General features: G+C 41.6%; 2 long non-coding RNA genes across 2 annotated transcripts in view; both read right to left on the bottom strand.

The window, feature by feature from the left end:
• 2900079G21Rik (RIKEN cDNA 2900079G21 gene) overlaps positions 1–15,477 on the bottom strand; it is a 114,649-nt gene that overhangs the window by 3,039 nt on the left and 96,133 nt on the right. The window contains exon 3 of the long non-coding RNA NR_033433.1: positions 501–550. This is a non-coding gene — a long non-coding RNA (RIKEN cDNA 2900079G21 gene). The remainder of the gene's footprint in view (positions 1–500; positions 551–15,477) is intronic.
• Positions 1–15,477, bottom strand: part of Gm39431 — a 106,814-nt gene that overhangs the window by 69,122 nt on the left and 22,215 nt on the right. The gene's annotated exons all lie outside the window — the stretch shown is intronic.

Here is a 15,477-nt window from a genome sequence, read left to right as displayed (position 1 = left end):
GCAGCCATGCAAAAATAATCCATTAAGACCATGCAATTTAAAGCAGCAAATAATAACAAAAATAACAACTAACTATCTTGCTGATTAATGCTTAAAAACACTGTGAATTTTACCGTTATTTTGGACTGTGCTCCTAGCTTAAGGGGAAAGGGATGACTGCAGAGAGCTTGCTGTGGCAGACTTATGGCAGCCTTGAATATGTTATCTGTGAAGCATCTATTGATTACACGGGAAAGACTGACCTATATCCTCTAAGCCTGTGTGAGTCCATTCGTGGGATTCAGTAGTGATAGAATCACCTGCTGAATTATCTGTTTCTAAATGGTCTGTGCTTCTAGGCAGACACTGAGAAACGAGAAAGCAAAACCATGGTAAAGCACACACAGGGCAATGTTCTGTGGGTGCCGTATGTTCTGCTGACAACTCACTGAACGCAAATAAGTATTTTGATTGTTGCATTAGGAAATTTTAGGATTGCCTCTGTCTACAACTGAGCTTACCTTTTAATGATTGTTATTTCTGGGTGTTCAATCTTTCGAAGTTGACGGGGCTGAGAAGATCAAGAAAGGATAATTAAATTGATTGTTAGGATTTAATCTATAGTAGCATGTTGTAAAATTAGTTAATCCCTCCTCTCATAGTCTCCCAAATTATTCTTTTGTAAATGTATTATTTAAGTCACTAACATCCTTTGCAGCCATTTGCAATCTTTTGTAAAAAGCTAAACATTATGGACATTTTCACTTTGTGGATCTGAGAAAACACAATTCCTCCAGTAGTCTCCAGTTTATTTATACACTAGCAGCTGCAGCTGTGATACTGAGACGCCATAAACTATCTGCCAGCTTTGCACACACCTGTTGCTAAAGGGAAACCTGAGCCCCTCAGGCAGGGGTCATGGGGTTCTAAGTAATGGCAGCTCTGAGACAGTAGATCTCTTACAATTGGGATGCATTTGAGAGACAGCTGTGCCAGTGGTACAGGAATCTGTGACAGTGTCTCCACCCCTGGTCCTCTGTCAGACTGATCTTGTTCTCATGTGGACAGGTGCCTTCATATGGTTTTGTGTTATTTAGACAGATTGTCATAGACTGGTTAATCTCTAAAGAAATTTAATTTTCTCTGAGATCTTGAGGCTTAGAAGTCTAATATCCAGGTGCTGGCACATGGCTAGGGCCTTTCTGCTGTGCCATCACAGGATGGAGATACCACAAGACAAGAATGGGATGGGGTCAACTCAAGATATGTGTTGTCTATTTGTCTATTTTTTGTTTTGTTTTACTAGTCTCATAATGATGATCCATTCTTGTGACAGCACCTAGATCTAGGGGTCCAGCTCTGGATGCCAAGTATGTATGAATCTTCTTCTTAAGTATTCAGCCTATGCACTTTGGAAGGACACAAACTATAGCAGAGACTCTAGGAGCAAAAGACAACAAAACAAAGGCATCATCACTCTGTGTTTGAAGCTGTGGCTTCTGCAGAAAACTCAGAGCATTGGGGAAGTGTGGATGAGCACCTCCAGCTGGCATCTGTGGGAGTGAGACCCTGAGCTGATACAGGGCGACAGCTCTCCATTCTCAGAAGTCAGGTGGATCAGTTAAGAGGCACACCTGTTAAGAGTCACGACATATATATCTCACAGACAAAGAAGAAATTGTGTGAGATGCCAAAGGATAAAGGTCCTGGCTCTGTCTCTCACTAATGTTTGTCTCATTAACTGGCCTATCAAGCATGGGTGCCAAAGACTCACTTGTTGGAGCTTCAAAAGCCAAGTTTGTGACACTAACAAATACACAGCTAACAAACCCCAAAATGATATGGATAAAACTTCTGAAATCTCAGCTGGTACCGGACATGACATGTGAGCTGAGGGGCTGGCTGTTCTCAGCCAGCTCTGTGAGTGAGCAGGCATGTACAGACTCCATCCTTTCTCTTAAGTCTCATCAGAGCTAAGGCAAGAAGCTTTTCACATAAAAGACACCACAGCCATTGGGCTAAAGTCCTCTGAATTTGGTCCTTCTTGTCTACTAGTCACCTCTCTCTCTCTCTCTCTCTCTCTCTCTCTCTCTCTCTCTCTCTCTCTCTCAGTCCTGACAACTGCCCAGGTCTAGCACAGTAGAGGTGAAGCATGCTACAGCTACTTGAGGTCATTGTCATGAAAAATAATAGATTCTACAAGGAAAATGCCACACACTTCCAATTTGTTATTTTTCAGAAAAAGAATCTTTTGGTAATGCGTGACTTTAAGGCGTAGAGAATCCTCCAGAGAGGCACATAGTGAAAGCCGTTGACTAAATACACAGTTAGAAGCGTGTTCTCTGTGGGTTTTTGCAAAGTCTATTTTGGGACTTGAATGAGGAGTTGAGTTCTCTTGATCATCTTTAGGCATTAGTCTTGTTATTTTATTTCTCCACTCTACCAAAATAAAATTTAAAAGGAAGAGACTGTTGACAATTTCACTTAATGTCTGATGTATTTGCAATGATGATTTTATTACAGTTCTTATATGCATTAGTTATGAGCCTATGTAAAATGCATATATGTATATGTGTGCATGTTTGTGTGTGTATCTTTGACTGTGAATGTGAATGTGTGTGGTGTGTGTGTATGAGAGAGAGAGAGAGAGAGAGAGAGAGAGAGAGAGAGAGAGTGAGTGCACTATATTCTGAAAGAAATATTTTACAGGTAATTAGCCTATGGAATTATCATACTTTGAAGGAAACTGGATATAGAGTGTTACAGACACAGTCTGGATATTACTTTATATTTAAGGCCACAAAATATTTGAAGACCACTTACCTTCCAAAGATTATCTTAGAAAATAAATAAATTAAACAACCACTCACATGGACAAACACTAGTTTTCAATTTGTGTTTACTGAGTAGAGCAAATATACTGTCAAAAAAGAATTAATCTTCCATAAGAGTCCCCAAGACCTATCCAATGTTTGGCTGTGGTTATCTATATCTGTCTGTGTCAAGTGCTGGGTAGAGCCTTTTAGGACAACATGCTCCTGTCTGCAAGCAAGACAAAATATCATTAGTAGTGTTAGTAACTGGTGCTTTTCCATGGGATTGGTCTCAAGTTGGCTGGTTATTGTTTGGCCATTCCAACCAATGTCTCTGCCCCCTTCCCCATACCTGCATTACTTGTGGACAGAATACATTCGGGGTTGAAGGTTTTGTAGGTAGTTTGGTGTCTCTATCACTCCACTGGGGTCTCTGTCTGGTTACAAGAGTTAGCCTCTTCAGGTTCCATATCCCCATGTAGTGAGTCATAGCTAAGGTCACCCCCAGTGATTCTTGGACATCTCTCTTATCCTAAGTCACTGTCTATCCTGGAGGTGTCCCCCACCTCCTCACTCCCACCAGCTGGAGATTTCAATTCATTTTTCATGGCCATCTAGCAATCTCTCATGTAGTTCCCCACACCTGATCCCTAATTCCCTATTCCCCATTCCCCTCCTCATCCCTCATTCATCCCAGTTCCCTCCCTCCATCTCCTTCTTATAACTATTTTATTGCCCCTTCTAAGTGATATTCAAGCTTCTTTGCTTGGGACTTCCTTCTTTTTTAGCTTGTTTGGGTCTGTAGAGTGTTACAATGTACCTGTATTTTATGGCTAATATACACTTATAAGTGAGTACATAGCATATATGTCTTTTGGGGACTGGGTTACCTCACTCGGGATGATATTTTCAAGTTCCATCCATTTCCCTGCAAAATTCATGATGTCTTTGTTTTCCATAGGTGAATAATATTCTATTGTATAGATATACTACAACTTCTTTATCCATTCTTCAGTTGAGGAACATCTAGGTTGTTTCCAAGTTCTGCCTGTTACAGATAAAGCTGCTATGAACATAGTTGAGCAAGTGCCTTTGTGAGATGTTGGAGCATCTTTTGAGTGTATGCCCAGGAGTGGTATAACTGGATCTTGAAGTAGAACTCTTTACCAATTTTCTGAAAACAAGCTAAATTGATTTCCAAAGAGGTTGTACAAGTTTTCACTTCCCACCAGCAATCCCCTTGCTCAACATCCTTCCTAGCATGTGATATATATATATATATATATATATATATATATATATATATATATATAAAACAAAACTATCAACTAAAAGTATTTTCTACCTAGTCCCAACTCACTGTTGTCACCAGTTTTTAATAGGTTTAAGGTTAATTATTATTATTATTATTATTATTATTATTATTATTGTTGTTGTTGTATATGTTGTGTGTATCAATGTATATAGGACAGAGGATAACACTGTTGTGTGGCTTCTCTCCTCTACATGGGTTCTGGGGGTACAAATCTGATTGTCAAGTTTACACAGCAAACATTTTACTGCCTGTTGTCCCACCATCCCTGTTTTGGAATTTTGAGATAGACTGGCATTAACTCAGGTGGGCACTGAACTTCCTATGTAGAAGAGTATGACCTTGAGCTCTTAATCCTCCTGTTCCTACCTCCAACATGGGATTACAGAGTTGTGCCACCATGCATGGCTCAAAGTCACATTTTCTTGTTGCTCTTTCCTCTTTTGCTTTGTTAATTAGAGCTCTCTTTTTAAAGTTAACTACCCCTAGGATATTAAAGATAACTATCCTCCCGGTTTAATTACTTGGTGTTAATACTTAGTGAAACTCCTGATGTGAACATTAGTTTTAAGGGAAGAGGTGGTAGGGGCACACATGGAAAGATCTGTAGTTTGTACTTCTTCTAGAAGCTTCCAAGGCCTGGCTGGAACATGGCCACATAGCCAGATAAGATGTAGAGGACAATGTCCTATTATTGCTTACTACCCTCTCAAATAGTTACTGAAGAAACACTTGTTTTTTTTCTAACAAGCACTAAAGATAAAGCTTTAGAAAATTATAGCGAACAAGTTGGTACTGAGTGCCAATTCTACACCATGCTTCTGTCAATAAAATACCCACCAAAAAGTTGTTTTCTTACCTTCGGATAAGTTGGATTAGGGTGTTAGGAATAGCAGTGGGCCAGGTATCTTGGATACACAAAGAATCAGTCTAGGTAAGACCTCAGTAGTCAAGACAGGCCAGGGCTGACAATTTTTAAAAACTGTGACAGAGTATAAAATGATTCTGGGAGGATATGTGAGACCAAAAGGACTGAAAAAGACACAGAACTCCCACGGGATATGGTTAATTTTAACAAAAATTCTACCCCTAAATAGCAAGGAAAAAAAAAAAAACTGGAACATTCCTCAATCCAGCAATGAGCTTTTCAGTGTAAGAATTAATTATCATGGTCAGTGTAACTTGATTTAGAATTGCCTAGGAGACACAATTCTGGGTAGGTCCATGAGAGTGTTTCCAGGGATATTTAACTGAAGAGCAAAGACCCACTTTACATGTGGATGGCTCATCCTTGGAGCACAGCTCACAGACTGAAAAAGGGAAAAAGAAGCTAAACACCAACACTCATCTTTCTCTGCTTCTGACAACAAGACTCCCCATTCTCTCACAGCCACGCTTTTCCTGCTGTGATTGACAGTCTCTGCTCAAACTATAAGCCACAATAAAACCATCCATCCTTAAGATGCATTTGTGACCTAGCCTATTACACCATTGAGAAGAGTAACACATGCAAACAGCAATACCATTGCAGTTATGCTCCAGACAATTCCAGAACAATCTATTAGACTTGTCTGCTATGACTCCTATGTAAAAGGATGCTTGGATTTTCCATGTAGAAGTACTGAGTGAAGGATGTAGCCTTGAGCAGAACATGACCTAGAGCTCACACCCATTCTGACAGCACAACAGCAAAACTGAAGTCACAGGATATGGTTTGATATCAATGGTTGGCTATGAACTTGACAAAAGTATCTAGACCAGGACTTCCATGGAAAGAAGGGTTGATACTACTTCATTCACCATGCCAATGTCTCTCCACATTTTCTTTATTTCTGGATATCTCACTTTTTATTACACCTCCACAAAGTCCTCTTCTTTAAATCCTTTCTCTGTTTAATGGTGAGGCACGCGCTCATACAGCACACACATAAAGATCAGAAAGCAGCCTTGTATATTTGTTCTCATCTTCAACCATGTTAGAATCAGCATCTCTTTATTTTCCACACTGCAAATGCCAGAGTATCTGTCTCATGATTCTCATGATCTACCATCTCAACATAGTGCTGTAAAAATGATAGCTGTGTACTACCATGTCTAGCTTTATATGGGTCCTTTATATGGGTTCTAAAGTCAGATCCTCTTACTTGTGTGGCAAGCACTTTAAAAACCAAGGCTGTGGTGAAGCAATTTCCTCCAGAATGAAATATTCCTTTCAGAATGAAGAATGTCTCATGAGACTCAAGAAGAAAACAACTCACAAGTCTTAGAAAGACCCTGAAACCAAAATAATTCACAAGTCCTCTTTCCAAGGCTATTAAACCAGTAGCCAGTTACTGCAGAAAAGATTCTCAATTTAGCACTGCCCAGGGGTGACTCTTTGGCTATCCAAGCACCTGCAAATCACATGGATAATTCTAGGGATGCAGCTTCCATGTCATCCTTTAGTCTGGAATGGGATTTTCAATGATTCAGCTTTCTTTGAGCGGTCCATGTTCCTGGCAGTTCCTAATAAACTCATTAGTTTACCAACTTGGATTTAGGTGGATATATTATTTTGCTCCGCCATTGATTATTTTTTCTATCTGCAGTGAATAGTTATTTGTTCATAGCTCCCCATGTAGCATTTACCCCAAGACTAGCTCTGTAAGATATTCCTTGTGAGGATTTACAAGGAATCTAAGACACCAGCCTGCTCCAATTCTGTAAGCACAGTCTTTTAATCGAAAGTACCTAAGATACAAGGGCTCAGACTGTTTGAATGTCTGAATCATGTTCTAAAGCAAATGTTAGTAAATATAAAATTTACCCACTGTTCCTGTAAACACAGATTACTGAGCGATAGCTGCAGAATATCTGATATAGTCCATGTAAGATTGGGCTGCAGAATTTGTCTATTCTCATAAGCAAGTTATCATCTAGGACATACACATATGTCTGCTCGAGGAAGCACACTCAGGTAATTGATTAAAAATATCTTTGCTAACTACAATATAGAAAGCTGTTTTTTCTTCTTTATGCCTGCATTGTGCACACATAATTTTACCCACTTTATATAACAGAGTAGAAAATTAGGAAATTTTACCTATAAATTTTATATAAATATGCATTTTTGGTTTTCTTGGTTTTTTACTCATTTTGTTCACTGAACATGTAGTCAGCATCTCTTCAGTTAGAAGATAAAGAAAATTCTTGAGAGTCCTGGAGAGTGGGGTAGGATGGCTCAGTCAATAAAGCACTTGACTTGCAAGTCTAAGAACATAAGTTCCGTGCCCAGAATCCACAGAAAAAAATGTTAGGCACAGCAGCATGAATTTTTAATCTCGCTACTGGGAAGGGTGAGACAGAAGGATCAGAGATTGCTAATCAGGCAGTCTAAGGAGGCTCAGTCTCAAAGAGGGAGATAATGATGCTGCTGAAGATGACATCAGAAGTCAGCCTCCTGCCTCCACGTGAATGTGTGTGTGTGTGTACGTGCATTTACACACACATTTAAAAACAGAAAGCACAACATTCAAGATACATATTATTTTAAAAAATTATAGTTTTTCTGAACATTGTTTTACAAAGTATGATACCCCTGAAGGTAGAAAAAATAAGAGTATATCAATACTGGTAAATTTTTGTTTAAAGATAATGTTTTATTCTATTTTATAATATTTTGAAATCACACCACTTGGTTCCTTCCCTTTCCTCCCTCCAGCTCCTCCTATACATCCCCCTGTTCTTGCTCAAATTCAAATTTCTTCATTTTTACATATATAGTTTTTCCTAAAAACATAAATAAAACTTCTCACATTCCCGTACCTAAGGCTCAGGGATGAACTGGGGGAAAGGGCAGAAAGATGGTAAGAGTCGGAGGAACCAGAAATATTCTGTGAAATTGTGTCTCTAGAGAGATGAAGAGTTTTCAGTTGAACATCGTAGACTTCACCAGAAGAAACAAAACATAAAGTCCATGGGTTTTGAAATTCAACTCTTCTGCTCATTCTTTGGAGTCTGAGCAAATCATGTCAAAAAAAAAAAAAAATAGTTCATGGGGCTTCAAAAGCTCGAGATTAATGGATACCAGGTACCAAGCAGCCAAAGACTAGAAGTGTTAGATTACTGCTGCCTTCTGCAGCTTCCCTCCCTGAGTCTATTACCCCTGCTAGATTCATAATAAAGACCTTCAGGTCTGTCTCCTGATGTGAGGGTGTCTGCTTAGGATGACTGTCCTTAAGAGACTCAGTTCACATTCTGTGGGAAGCCGCAAACTCCATTACAAGATGGCGCTGGCTACCACTGGCCACTGCCCATGATTATGGGTAAACAACCAATGTGCATATATGCATAAGAGTTTTTTTGCGGAGTCACTGCCTGGCCCGACGCATATTAATGAGGTACTGGTAGCATAACCAATCAGGTATGGACACTTCACTCCTAGGCCTATATAAGCAGCGCCATTTCTGGGGCTCAGGGTCCTTTGCCTCTGCAATCAATGCTCTCCTAATAAACGTGTGCAGAAGGATCCTGTTGTAGCGTCATTCTTGCTGGCGAGTCCGGCGCGCAAGGACATTCAAGAAGTCTGTGGAAGCCTCTGGTCAGATCTCAGTGACCTCAGATTATGTGAATTGTAAAGAATGATGTTAAGTCTTTGTTTTTTTTTCTGTAACTGTGAGATGACTGGAACTCATGAACATCATACGGTCCTCACAGAGGAAATCACTGCATTGATAGTAAAGGTAGCAAAACAACAACAACCAAAACCACAAAACCAACAAAAACCCAGGAGTCTGCTGGGTATTAAGAGCAAATTCGCATTGGGTTCAACAATTGGATCACCTCACTTGTCTGTGCATCAAGGTTTGTTTAGATAGCAAAAGGTCACCAGGGAATGTTTGCTTGTCGTTAATTTTCCAGTTGGATGGTCACAATGCCCCTTTGAGACATAACATGAGCCCACCTTGGTTATATCTGATCCTGGCATTCTGAAGGAAGCCTTCTGTGTGTTCAGACCCACCTGACTTATAAAAGCCAGAGCAACTGTGTTTTGAAGTGGAAACTTAAGGGTTCTTTGGAAAGTTAGCTGTGTTGGATGCTGTTTTGCTGGGGCAAACACATGAAGGGACATTTCCGCCTAAGCAGATACAGGTGAAAGGATGTTTTGCTAAAGCAAACACATGAAAGGACATGAGATAAAGGATTCTGTGCTAATGACAAGCAAGTACTGATCTGTTTTACATTGTGTACTTGAGCTCCATTTCACTTGACTCCATAGAGAGAAACATACTGTATTAGTCAGGGTTCTCTAGAGTCACAGAACTTATGGATAGTCTCTAGATAGTAAAGGAATTTATTGATGACTTACAGTCGGCAGCCCAATTCCCAACAATTGTTCAGTCGCAGCTGTGAATGGAAGTCCAAGGATCTAGCAGTTACTCAGTCTCACGCAGCAAGCAGGCGAAGGAGCAAGGGCTCGAGCTAGACTCCCTTCTTCCAATGTCCTTATATTGTCTCCAGCAAAAGGTGTAGCCCAGATTAAAGGTGTGTTCCACCACACCTTTAATCCCAGATGAAAGGCATAGCCCAGATTAAAGGTGTGTTCCTTAACTCGGAGATTCAATCTTCTGGAATCCATAGCCACTATGGCTCAAGATCTTCAAACCAAGATCCAGATAAGGATCTCAAAGCCTCCAGATAAGGGTCACTGGTGAGCCTTCCAATTCCGAAATGTAGTTCATTCCAAATATTGTCAAGTTGACAACCAGGAATAGCCACTACAATCCACCCCTTGTCAACTTGACACAAATAATATCTCATGTTCACATGAAACAATAACAAGGTTGTAAATACGCCTAACATGATATAACTATCCCTCGTACAATCGCAAACGCATTAGTAAATTTACAATGGGCATTCATATTACTTTATAATCCTCGTTTCTGCAACTGGTTACGTGGCCTTAATTGGTATTTATAACTACCTTCCTCTACTACCCATTCTGTATTTCCTTCACCTTCAGCCAGCACCTCAGCAGGTCTTGGCTCTTTTCCTGGAGGATTGACCCATACCTTCATTCCTGATGGGTCTGCGTCCTTTGTCATCCTGCTTGGATTAGGCTGTTGTAGTTTCCCATTGACTTTAATCACAGGACATGGTAGTACTAAGAGACGCCCTAAGGGATCTCCTACACTCCAGACATAATCTTGCTTACCACCATTGTGAAGAGGTAATCCAATTTCCCCATGGTAATCTGGATCTATCACCCCTCCTAACACTGTTATTCCTTTTTTAGCCTGTTGGTTTAAGGGCATTAGAAGCCCAAAATGACCAGGGGGAAGTCTGAGCTTCCAGTTCAATGGAATGTTTGTTGTAGCTCCTGGTAGAAGCACTCCCCTCTCTGGAGCCAAAACTTCTAGGCCAGCAGAACCTAGAGTTATGGGGACAGGAAGCAAAAATTTTCCTAGAGGGTCACTAGGAGTGATAGTAAGTGGAACTATTCCGTTTTCCACCCCTTGATTCCTGGACCCATGAATCCTGGCTATGGGTGAAACTGTACCATATATCGAGCGCTGATTCAAAGCATATACTGCCTTCTGAAGAACTCTGCCCCAGCCTTCCAAGCTGTTACCACCTAATTGGCGCTGTAACTGCGTCTTCAAAAGGCCATTCCATCTTTCTATCAGCCCAGCTGCTTCAGGATGATGGGGAATGTGGTAAGACCAGTGAATTCCATGATCGTGAGCCCACTGTCGTACTTCTCTGGCTGTGAAATGAGTTCCTTGGTCAGAAGCAATACTGTGTGGAATACCATGACGATAGATGAGGCATTCTGTCAGTCCGTGAATGGTGGTTTTAGCAGAGGCATTACGTGCAGGAAAGGCAAATCCATAACCAGAATAAGTATCTACTCCAGTAAGAACAAAACGCTGTCCTTTCCACGAAGGAAGTGGTCCAATGTAGTCAACCTGCCACCAGGTTGCTGGCTGGTCACCTCGAGGAATGGTGCCATATCTGGGGCTCAGTGTTGGTTTCTGCTGTTGGCAGATCTGGCAATCAGCAGCAGCTGTAGCCAGGTCAGCCTTGGTGAGTGGAAGCCCATGTTGCTGAGCCCAAGCATAACCTCCATCTCGACCACCATGGCCACTTTGTTCATGTGCCCATTGAGCAATGACAGGGATGGCTGGGGAGAGAGGATGATTGTCCACAGAACGGGTCATCTTATCCACTTGATTATTGAACTCCTCCTCAGCTGAAGTCACCTTTTGGTGAGCATTTACATGGGACACAAATATCTTCACATCCTTTGCCCATTTGGAGAGATCTATCCACATACTTCTTCCCCAGATGTCTTTCTCACCAATTTTCCAATTGTGATCTTTCCAAGTCCCTGACCATCCAGCCAATCCATTGGCTACAGCCCATGAGTCAGTGTATAATCGTACATCTGGCCATTTCTTCTTGCAAACAAACTGTAATACCATGTGTACTGCCCGAAGTTCTGCCCACTGTGAAGATTTCCCTTCACCTGTGTCTTTCAAGGTTGTCCCAGAAAGGGGTTGTAATGCTGCAGCTGTCCACTTCTGGGTGGTGCCTGCATAACGTGCAGAGCCATCAGTAAACCAGGCTCTAGTCTTCTCCTCTTCGGTCAGTTGATCATAGGGAACACCCCATGAGGCTATAGGTGCATGCTTGGCAGCAGATGGCATTGTAACAGGAGTAGAAACCATAGGCATTTGAGCAACTTCTTCATGTAACTTGCTTGTGCCTTCAGGACCTGCTCTGGCCCGATCACGTATATACCACTTCCATTTGATAATAGACTGCTGCTGTGCACGTCCCACTTTATGACTTGCAGGGTCTGATAGTACCCAGCTCATGATGGGTAGTTCAGGTCGCATAGTGACTTGGTGTCCTATTGTCAGACGTTCAGTTTCCACTAAGGCCCAATAGCAGGCCAAGAGCTGTTTTTCAAAGGGAGAATAGTTGTCTGCAGATGATGGTAGAGCTTTGCTCCAAAATCCCAAAGGCCTTTTCTGTGATTCACCTACAGGGGCCTGCCAGAGGCTCCAAACAGCATCTCTATCAGCCACAGACACCTCAAGTACCATCGGATCTGCTGGGTCATATGGTCCAAGTGGTAGAGCAGCCTGCACAGCAGCCTGGACCTGTTGAAGGGCCTTCTCCTGTTCCAGGCCCCACACAAAGCTAGCAGCTTTCCGAGTCACTTGGTAAATAGGCCTAAGTAACACACCCAAGTGAGGGATGTGTTGTCTCCAGAATCCAAATAGACCCACTAAACGTTGTGCTTCTTTCTTGGTTGTAGGAGGGGCCAGGTGCAATAACTTATCTTTCACCTTAGAAGGAATATCTCTGCATGCCCCACACCACTGGACTCCTAAGAATTTCACTGAGGTAGATGGTCCTTGAATTTTGGTTGGATTTATTTCCCATCCTCTGATACGCATATGTGTTACCAATGAGTCCAAAGTGGTTGCTACTTCCTGCTCACTTGGTCCAATCAGCATAATGTCATCAATATAGTGCACCAATGTGATATTTTGTGGAAGATCCAAACGATCAAGATCCCTTCTAACTAAATTATGACACAGGGCAGGAGAGTTAATATATCCTTGAGGCAAAACTGTGAAGGTATACTGTTGGCCTTGCCAACTGAAAGCAAATTGCTTCTGGTGGTCCTTATGGACAGGTACTGAGAAGAAGGCATTTGCCAGATCAATAGCCGCATACCAGGTGCCAGGAGATGTGTTAATTTGCTCAAGTAAGGAAACTACATCTGGTACAGCAGCTGCAATTGGAGTTACTACCTGATTTAGTTTTCGGTAATCAACTGTCATTCTCCATGATCCATCTGTTTTCTGCACTGGCCAGATAGGAGAGTTAAATGGAGATGTGGTGGGAACCACCACCCCTGCATCTTTCAAGTCCTTGATAGTGGCAGTAATTTCTGCAATTCCTCCAGGAATACGATACTGTTTTTGATTCACTATTTTCTTTGGCAGAGGCAACTCTAAAGGCTTCCATTTGGCCTTTCCAACCATAATAGCCCTCACTCTACAGTTCAGGGAACCAATATGAGAATTCTGCCAATTTCTGAGTATATCTATTCCAATTATACATTCTGGAACTGGGGAAATCACCACAGGATGTGTCCGGGGACCTACTGGACCTACTGTGAGTCGGACATCAGTCAAAACTCCATTAATCACCTGCCCTCCATAAGCCCCTACTTTAACTGGAGGGCCACAATGTTTCTTGGGATCCCCTGGGATCAGTGTCAACTCAGAACCAGTATCCAGCAGACCCCGAAAAGTCTGATTATTTCCTTTTCCCCAGTGTACAGTTACCCTTGTAAAAGGCCGTAGGTCCCTCTGGGGAAGAACTGGAGAAAGGGTAACAGCAAAACCTTTGAGTGTCTTATCAAGATCCTTCCTCAGTGGAACCTGGCCACCCCTTCATTCAAGGGGTTCTGGATCTGCAAACTGTCTCAAGTCTGGAAATTGATTCACTGGCCGAGATTGCTGTTTACCACGATCTAATGTAGCCTTTCTTTGATTTGGCTGTTTACCACGATCTAATGTAGCCTTTCTTTCATTTGTTTGAGAATTTTTCTGCTTATACAGATCAAACAAATATGCAGTAGGCTTCCTATGTATTTCATTCCTGGAAACACCATGATTGGTTAGCCAGTACCAAAGGTCCAACCGAGTCATGCCATTATAAATTTCACCTCTCCTGTGCTGACCATTACTGGGTATGTTATTATAAACATTCTTTTGTCTACGCTGTCCATTATAATAACTAGAATCACCTTGTCTCCGGCGATTCAATGCTGCCACCTGGCCCTTGTTACCTCGGAATCCAACTAAACCCAGTGAATTTAATTCATCTAATTGAGCAGAAGCATCTCCAATGCTAAGATCTGGCACAAGGAAAAGGGAAAGAACAAAACCCTTCAAATGTGCTGGTGCCCCTCTCACCAATTTGCGTCTTATAGAGCTGGTGAAAGGCATATCTTCTGGACCGTCCCATTGTGGACAATTATGCTTTACACAATATATCCACTCTAGCATTGCAATTTCCCTAAGTCTTAAAATCCCTTCATCAACACTAAGCCACGGAATATCAGGCATCTCCAAGTCATTTCCAGTAGGCCATCTTTTGATAAACACCTCAGCCAACCATTCAAACAAACTTTTGACACCTTTTTTAACTATGCGAGCTTCCGTATTAAACCTAGAATCTCTACTCAGAGGACCCATGTCAATAAACTCAGCCTGCTCTAGTTTTATGTTCCTTCCACCCTTATCCCACACCCTTAAAATCCATTCCCACACATATTCACCAGGTTTCTGCTTGAATGAATTAGCAAACTCATTAAGCTCCTTAGTAGTGTAGCGAATTTCCTCATGGACTACACTTTCTACCTCCCCTCTAGGAGCCTGTTTTGCTTTGAGTCTGGTTACAGGTCTAGAAGAAACTATTGGTGGGCCTTGAGAAACATCAGTAGTGAAAGTCATTGCTGGTTTATCAGACTCGGCAAAATTAATTTCCTCATGTGGGGAAGGCATTATTTCAAGGGGTGGGGCTGAGGGTACTACTTCCTCAGGTGGGGCAAACCCTTGAGAATCTGAGGATTCAAAATTCTCAGCTTCAACATGGTCTTCCCACACATCCCCATCCCATGTTGTAGGATCCCATTCTTTGCCAATTAGAGCCCTTACTTTAACTGTCGACACACTCTGAGGCTGAGACTTGAATTTTCGCTGTAGTTCAGCCAACCTTACAATGAGAGTTTCTGTTTGATTTTCTGCAACTTGAGCTCTATTGCTACAAGAGAGAAGATTCTCCTCAAGGACACACTTAGCAACTTTTAGATCGTTTACTTGTGTCTGGAGCCTTTCGATTTTATCACACAACTCCTTCCTTTCATTCATCATTTTTTCCACAGATACTAAGAGCAGCCAGCCAGTAAAATCATTTTTCGATTTTTTCCCCATCTTGTAGAAAGCTTTGTGCACTGAATCACCTAATTCATTAAGAAAATCAAGGGCATTAGCTTCTTTAAGTTCGGAATATAGTTTCAACCATGGGTCTTCAAAATTCTCTGAGCTCCCAGGAGGGAGAGAATCTGGAGAGGTTTCAATAGTTGAAAGTGCTGGTGGATCAACAAGCCAATTCCAGAATTTTAAAAGATTCATCCTTGTACTTCTGTTACTCTAGAACCACTCCTGGTACCAACTTCTGTATTAGTCAGGGTTCTCTAGAGTCACAGAACTTATGGATAGTCTCTAGATAGTAAAGGAATTTATTGATGACTTACAGTCGGCAGCCCAATTCCCAACAATTGTTCAGTCGCAGCTGTGAATGGAA

The sequence above is a fragment of the Mus musculus genome, chromosome 9 (assembly GCF_000001635.26).
Source record: "Mus musculus strain C57BL/6J chromosome 9, GRCm38.p6 C57BL/6J".
Lineage (NCBI taxonomy): Eukaryota > Metazoa > Chordata > Mammalia > Rodentia > Muridae > Mus > Mus musculus.
This window is presented reverse-complemented; position numbering and strand designations above follow the sequence as displayed.